Here is an 8,284-nt window from a genome sequence, read left to right as displayed (position 1 = left end):
CATAACTATAAAAGAGTTATAATACCATAAATGACTTGAAGTCTCAAAAAATTCAATTTATTTTGATATCCAAAGATTTATTAGACCCCAAAACCCTAAAAACCATAAGAACTCATATTTATAAACTTTAACCTTAAAAAAATTCTATAAATATAATTATGAGCCTTATAATATTATCTTATAAGAATTAAAATTATGAAAATGTATTCAAGGAAAATAAAATTTAACACATTTACATTTACACTTAATTCATAAGTCAAAAATCAAGGTTTTATGAATAAAAACTATATTAAGGTGTTTATTTTATAAAAAAAAATGAGATTTTTATAAAAGATTTGACTAAATATTAGAGCTCTAATGGAATCCTATACTAACAAATTGAGTGTCGTTATTGTAAACATCAAAGGTACAGATACAAAACAAATGAAGTTTAAATTTCAATACAAAAACAAATAACTTTTGCTCTATTTTAGTTGGGCAATTAGCCTATATTTGTTGACAATGTTAATTTCTGCATTCATCATTTCTACTCCTAAGTATAATACACAACAAATAATTAGTTTCAAATCACCAATCAAAATTTAACAAAAAGCTTATTAACTATTACTATAAGGATATAATGGTAATCATACATATTAATTATAGTTAATAATTAAATAAGTTAGTATTTTTATTGGAACAATTGGGATTTATACCCTCTAATCCGTCTCTTCCATAATCCACCGACTGTTTTTGCTTTTGTTGGGAACTAATCTTTAAATCCTTAAATGGAAAAGAAATTACTCATCAATAAAAGCCTAGATATGAAAGAAATAAAAACTTGGATATAAAAACATAGTAATGAAAAAAATGAACCATTTTCTTGTGTACACCGCAAACATTTTGCAAAATTTGTATCCTGTAAGAGACCATCTTCAAGATTAAATATCCAGATACTCACTAAAGCCCAAGAGACCAAAATCCCATATAGCATTATAAAGAAATAAAAAAAACATCAAAACTTATGTGCATATTGCATCCTCAAATCAAACTGAAAGACAAAGAAACAAAGAAGCAACAATGGGCAGTTGATCTTATGATTATCATTATCATCTTTGATTTCTTCTGATTAGAATACTCTAAAACAATGTAAACAACATAATTTAAGGAGTAAATGGCATAAACAGATTGTAGATATGAAAATATTACCCTCGTGGTCTTGTGGATTAATAAATCCATATTCTCATTCCCAAATGTGTGGAAAAATTAGAGAATTACCAGCTCTGTAAGGTGGCCTAAATCAACTCTATACAAGTTTAAATTAGCTCTTCCACAGCCTCCCTAATTTCCATGATATGCAAACAAAATTTTTTAATCCCTAAAGCTTAAACCACTATTTCCATGATTGTGCATACAGTCAACATCTTTTAGTTGCCGAGTTCGGCACCAGAACAAATTTCGTTGTTGTTGAAACCACACAAACATATGAGATTCACCATTTATCTAACTGTTTTTATTCATATTTTTAGGCAGTAAAATCTTACCAAGCTCAAATTTGTTGGCATTGAGATCGACACAAATGATCCTCGAAGCAAATCATTAGCTTTTTTTTTCGCCATGTATGAGTCTTTTTAGAGAAAGTTAGAAGTATAATCAAGTAATAAGTAATCCAACACCGAAAATAGAACAAAATCAAGATACTTACAAAACAATAAAGATAACAAACCTCTCTCCCCGAGTAGAACCTGTAATGGATTGAACCATAACACCTGAACAAAGTTGATCAGGTCATCAATGTGGTTCATCTTGCCTTGTGGTGGAAGGATGACATGTGTGTTTCCCACTTAGAATTCCAAGAAAAAGGGTACCGAAACTATACATTACACTTTCTGGTTTTACCCTCCCTACACATAAAGATTCAAGAAAAACAAACGATTAGAAAATCAATTTTAAGTATTCAAGATTATGATTTTCCACAAGAAAAACAAACACAACTATACCCTCCTAATAAAATTTCAATTCAAACACACAAAAGAACGTAAAATTCATCATAATCATGCTACATAAGCTATTTTATAATAATGATATAGTGAGCAAATTTGGCTTACCAACATTACCAAGTTGAGCTATTAATCCATCTTCCATAAAGGAAGATAGTAAACACTTCATTCCATACAGTGTCACAACCTTCTTCATTAGCACCTGTAGTAAAAAGAAACAGGAGACATATATATTGACAACTGAACCCCTTAAATATTAAATAAGAACCACAAGCATCTTGGAAATTAATAAAAAATTCTTCTTGGTGAAACCCTAAAACACTTTGTTATTACTTCCTATTAAATCATAGGCTTATAACCAAAAATTGACTGATGTAATATAATATCATAATAATTTTTATAGTTCTATATATGTATCATGTATTGGATCATGATAAAGTATTACCTTATGACTTATGTTATGTAGTTTTGGGGTTTTTCTTGAAGAATCATACAATCAGGTTGCTAAGTAATATCAAAAGAGATAAAAAAATGAACTAAAAATTATAAGAATCTTACAATTTATATTCGATCAGCAAACACTTGAATCACCGATGACAGTTTTAGGTTGGTGAAGGGCCATTGTAAGAGCTTCCATCTGAAAGAAGGAAAAATCCAGAAGAAATAGCGATTATACATAACACAAAGCTCAACATCATGATCTTTATTCTCCTTGAAAATAGGCTGTTAGTAAGTATGAGGTTTCCTTCACCATTAATTTGAAATGTGTGTAAAAACACGTATATCTTTGGGTAGATACAAAACCCAATTTAAAATTTCAAACTTGTTGAAAACAAAGAAGAAATTGAAACTGTCAAAGCAACAAAAAGTAAAACAAAAAATCCCCAAACTGAGAAAAAAGGATCTATTAAATGTAAAAGCAACAAATTACCTCCAAATCGAAGCTTGGAAGCAGATGGTTATTTAGATTGTTCCTCGTATTCCTTCCTTTTTGAAAAAAAAGGTTTCAATAGAGGATGAGCAAATAGCGGTATATAGAGGAATGAAATATTGAGCAACCGTCTATCCCCACCGCCACTGACCACTACTTCCCTATTCGGTGGTCAGCACGATCACCATCGGTAGATAGATATGAACACATAAAGAAATAGATAAGTGGAAGGTGTGAGCGGTGGTTTTAGTACCAAACCTAATCGATTGACGATGCTGTTAGAGAGAGATGGTGGGTTTTTGGAAGTTTCTTGATGTGATGAAGGATGGAATAAGAGAAATAGGATGGATCGGTTGTGTCCAAAATATTGGATTTGAAGCAGTGAAAGTAATCGGATGTGAGAGACGGTGAGAAGATGAGGAAGATAGATGAGCAACATGCGTTGAAGCAGTGTATGTCACTATTAAAAAAACAATAATTCAGACACAGAAGAGAATAAAAAAGAAAACAAAAAAGAAAAACCCACCAATTGGATGTAAGAACTGTTCACCAAGGAGTTGTAAATTAGTATATTATATAATAAATCATTAAACCTCGATACATAATGTGAAAAGCCCACCTATGATTTTTTAGCAGCTCTTATACCATGTGAAATAATCAGAAAAATATTTTGGGGATTTTTCATATTGTATTTATACTTTTCCATGATTTTTGGGTTTATAGTGGACTAAAATCGGGAAAAATAGTTCTACTCATCCAAAATTCATGAACGCTTACCATAACATCGTATATTACATTAGGATACTATACAAAAAGTTGGATTGTTTTTCTCTACTGTATGCTATTTTGTTTTCTATTTCCTAATTTTAGATAAACATAAATCCAGAACTCAGACTCTATTATATAAAAATCACATATGATATTTTTTCCAGCTTATGTACACTATATATGAAGTTTATAAAAAGTTTTGTAATTTTCCTTAATTGTTTAATAACTATTCACGAGTTAATGCTTATTTATGTTAATAAAACTATGAAAAATAGCTTAACCATTTGAAATCCAACTTTTATATTTTTTCCAGCTTTTTGATGTTTAATAACACTAGTACAAAAAGTTGGGGAATTTTTGAAACTGTTTTCTATTTATCTTTATTTTGATAGAATAAATACACAAAAAACAGAAAATCATGTTACACTATTTCAAAGTCAGTTTTTATATTTTTTCCAAATTATATATGTTGCATAACAGTAGTTTACAAAGTTTTGGGAATTTTCTTAACTGATTGCTATATTTCGTGAATTTGTATCGATTCAAAGAATTAAATATATGAAAAATGGCAATACATATCTAAAATTCATGAAACATTTTCTGGAAATCTTCCACTGCAATTGGAACACAAATAAAAAGTTTTATGATTTTTAATTACTATTTTATAATTAATTAGAATGTCTTGATGTAAAACACAATTAAATTACAAAAGCCAGGTTTTATAATCAAAAGTAACATTTAATAATTTTCCCAATTTAGGGATGATGTGAAACAGCTACAAAAAAGTGTAAGAATTTTTCATTATAATGTACTATTTTTCCATGATTTTATGATGTTTTAAAGGAATTAAATGGTGGGAAAATAGTTAAACATATTAAAAATTACAAGAAGGTTCTAAATTATAGTTAGAACTGAAATCTAAAGTTTGGAAATTTTTAAAACTGATTTGATTTATTTTTTGATTTTTGACTTGTGAAACCCTTCCAAAAATGCTAAAATACATTTCAAATAATAACACAAAATGGGATTTGTTTGTCACTCGTAAATGTTAATAAGTCAATTGGTATATGAAAATTTGAATTTTCAGAAAATAATGTGCAACTTATACAAAACCTTCTGTTTGACACATTATTGACATAATTCTATTGTAGGAGTTAAGTATACTAGTGTTAGATTTTCGACTAAAGACTTGCTAGTGTGTAACATTATTGTAGAAAATCGCTTGTATGTCGTGTGGAATGTAGTTCAAGGCATCGTTAGCATCATCAAAAAGCATTGTGAGTATTCAAGCATCCCCCTATTTTCAGTTTTTATGTTTTCGGGTGGAAAAGCATGTCCAAAAAACTGTTTATTGTTTATTGTATTTAATTTGACTTGTATCAAACTTGGTTGCTATATTTTACTATGTATATGTATGTTATTTTTAATTCTTGAGGCCCTATTGCATTTAAGCCCCAGGAATCAGTTCACACAACTAATTAACTCATTTGAGCCAATGGTCATTATGGATAGCGCTACTAGGAGGTAGACAACACCTCACTCGCACGATTAGCTTGAGTGCATTTTACCATATTTCTCCCTATGTTAGCAATAGACATAGCATTCAAGAGGGCATTCGATCTTAGGATTGGGTTGTGATCTCATGATTTGATCACTACGCACATACAAAATTTGTTTCTCTTGTTGATAACGAACTTTATTTCTCTTGATAACAATTAACTTGTTTACTCATTATAGCAACAAACTTCTATTACTGGAAACTTTAATACTCTTTTTAGCAATGAACTTCCATTTTTGGAAACTTTTATCAATATTCTGATTTGATGATTTAAAACTATGTTATGTTATAAACCTATGAACTCACCAACTATTTCGGTAGTTTATCGCTCATTTTACATGCTTTTTCAGGAATCATCTAGTAAGAGGCACCTAGAGACACGTCAATTGTAGACGCATTCACATGTGTTTCATTTTTTGTGTGTATTATAACTTAATTAAACATTGTTCAAACTTATTATAAATTATAATGCTTTTAATACTATGGTTGGTGTTGTCTTTTAACTTCTGCTATGAGACCCATTGTATTGTCGCGTCCTGTGTTTCTGCTTTAGCAGGGTGTGACATTATTGTTGACGTATTTTGAAACGTATGTATCTTTAGGAACTTAAGAGTTGGAGGACACACCCTGTGTATCATGGAATGATTATTTCCTTACTTGAAATGGTTGACCAAAATGATAGGCCTTTTTGTTCTATTTTACCTTACGCTTTGTTGAACTTGTATTAGTAATTATTGCATTTCGGGATTTGTTAAACAATGTAATTCTTTGAACTTTCTCCATGGAAGAATGTAATGTTATATAACCCATTGTCGTATTTAATATGTGTTGTTAAGTGCAATCGAATCTTGGCGTCGCAACCCATGTGTTCCATCCGTCGGTCGGGGTGTGACATAACAAAATTTTGATAGTCAAATAATGCTCTCTATAAAGACTCTTCTAAATAACCATCAAAATTGATACAATTCATACTGGAAAAAATGTTTCATAATAACTCAAACTAATAACTAAACTATTACATCAAATAACTATCTTGTCTCATGCCAATGGTCTACCATGACCATCATTTTTTTCTATTGATAATGGATTTATGAATGGATCAGTAGGATTCTCCTCAGATGATACCTGATACATGATGATGTCACTGTCTTCTACACAATGTCGAACATCATGATACTTTCTCTAAATCTGTCTCAAATTACCATGGTCCTTGGGTTCTTTAGTCAAAGCGACTTCACCCTGGTTATCAGAAAAGATCTACAGTGGCTTTTTGATACTTGGTGCTACACCAAGATCATCAATGAAGTTTTTTAATCATGTAGCCTCCTTTGCAGCTTTGCATGTTGGTATAGACTCACATGTTGAATATGCTACTATCTTTTTTTTGGAACTTTTCCACGTAGCAACTCCTTCATTAAGCAAAAACACTCATATTGATTTTGGAACTTTTCCACCATATACCAAAAATATATCCTTAGTTCTTTTCAGATACTTAAATATATTTTTTGTGCCTGTCCTATGACTATCACCAGGATTCTCTTGATATCGACTCACCATACTAAGATCATATAAAATATCAGGTCTGTTACATGTCATGTCATATGTGATCGATCCTATAGCAGAAGCATATGAGACTCAACTCTTTCTTTCTAGTTCTTGTTATGTTCTGGGTGATTAATCTCTAGTTAATCTTTTGCCATATCGCACACATATATACCCTTTCTTAGAATCTTGTATTTTGAACCTTATCTAAGTATGTACTTTGGCTTAGTATATGAAACATTTAGATCTATCTATATAGATCCTAATGCCTAATATGCCAGTTTCTTCTCCTAGATCCTTTAAAGTGAAACATTTTCGAAACCAAGTTTTGACACTGCAAGTTTGGAAAATTGTTCCCTATAAAGAGTATGCCACTAACGTATAACAATATGAAGACCACATTACTCCCATTGGCTTTGACATATATGAAGGACTTATCCTCACTTCTAGAAAATCTAAACTCTTTGACCTTTTCATGAAATCAAAGGTTTCTATCTATGTAATGTTTGTTTGAGTCCATAAATGGACCTCTCAAGCTTGCACACTCTATTAGGTTATTTTGGATCAATAAAACCCTCAAGTTTTGCCATGTAGACATCTTCTACCAATTTCCCATTAAGGAAAGTAGTATTCACATCCATTTGCCATATTTCATAATCATAGACAGTAGTTATGGCAAATAATAATCTAATAGATTTAATCTTAGCTATTGTCAAGAATGTTTCCTCATAATTAATTTCTTGAGTTTCAGTATAACCATTTGCAACTAGCCTACTTTTATAAGTGTGCACATTCCCAACCACATTAGTCTTGTTCTTAAAGATCCACTTGCATTCAAAACTTTTGATGCTAGGTGTAGGATCAACAAAATGTAGGACTTGGTTATCATACATGGATTGAGTTTCACTTTCCATGCTCTCCTTCCATTTAGCAGCTTCGGTGCATGCCATTGCTTCCTTGTAGCTAGACGATTCATCCATACCTACCTGTATGCAATCATTGATCAATATTTCTCCTTCAGTTTCAATATGGAAACCATAAAAATCAGGAAGGAATCAAACACTATCAAATCTACAAAGTGGAGAATTATATTGTTCTGTTTAACCAGCTGATCAACCTCTGGTTGAGTGCTAGTTTCAACTTTTGGTCCTTGTTCATTTAACTCTTGAATTTCTTCAAGATCAACTGTGCTCCCACTAGCTTCCTTGGACATGAGTTCCCTCTCGAGGAAGAATCCCCTTTGAGCACTAAACAATATTTTCTCAGAAGCATTATATAAAAGATATCCAAAAGACTTTTGAGGATACCCAAAAAAAATTAACACTTTTCCGATTTTGGTTCTAGTTTATCGCTCACCAGAAGATGTACATAAACTTCACAAACCCAGATTCTCAAGTATGTAAGACTGGGAGGTTTCCTATTATACAATTTGGAAGGTGTCGTAGAGGCGTTCTTAGTTGTAGGAGGTTTAAGATATTAGCCGCTGTCTCAAGAGTGTAAATCCAT

The 8,284-nt window shown here is 31.1% G+C and overlaps 1 long non-coding RNA gene across 3 annotated transcripts; it reads right to left on the bottom strand.

Moving 5' to 3' along the window:
• Positions 1 to 580: 580 nt before the first annotated feature.
• Positions 581 to 3,419, bottom strand: LOC111883123 (uncharacterized). 3 transcript variants are annotated; one of them, XR_006184649.2, is made up of 5 exons: positions 2,911 to 3,419; positions 2,538 to 2,616; positions 2,088 to 2,181; positions 856 to 1,883; positions 581 to 762 (listed from the first exon to the last, which is right to left on the bottom strand). It is a non-coding gene; the product is annotated as an uncharacterized LOC111883123 (long non-coding RNA). The 3 variants fall into 3 exon arrangements; XR_006184648.2 differs by having other exon boundaries at positions 581 to 1,606; positions 1,706 to 1,883; XR_002847345.3 differs by having other exon boundaries at positions 581 to 1,883.
• Between the last annotated feature and the right edge of the window lie 4,865 nt (positions 3,420 to 8,284).

The sequence above is a fragment of the Lactuca sativa genome, chromosome 6 (assembly GCF_002870075.4).
Source record: "Lactuca sativa cultivar Salinas chromosome 6, Lsat_Salinas_v11, whole genome shotgun sequence".
NCBI lineage: Eukaryota > Viridiplantae > Streptophyta > Magnoliopsida > Asterales > Asteraceae > Lactuca > Lactuca sativa.
Note: the sequence above shows the minus strand (reverse complement) of the source record. Positions and strands in the feature narration are given on the sequence as shown.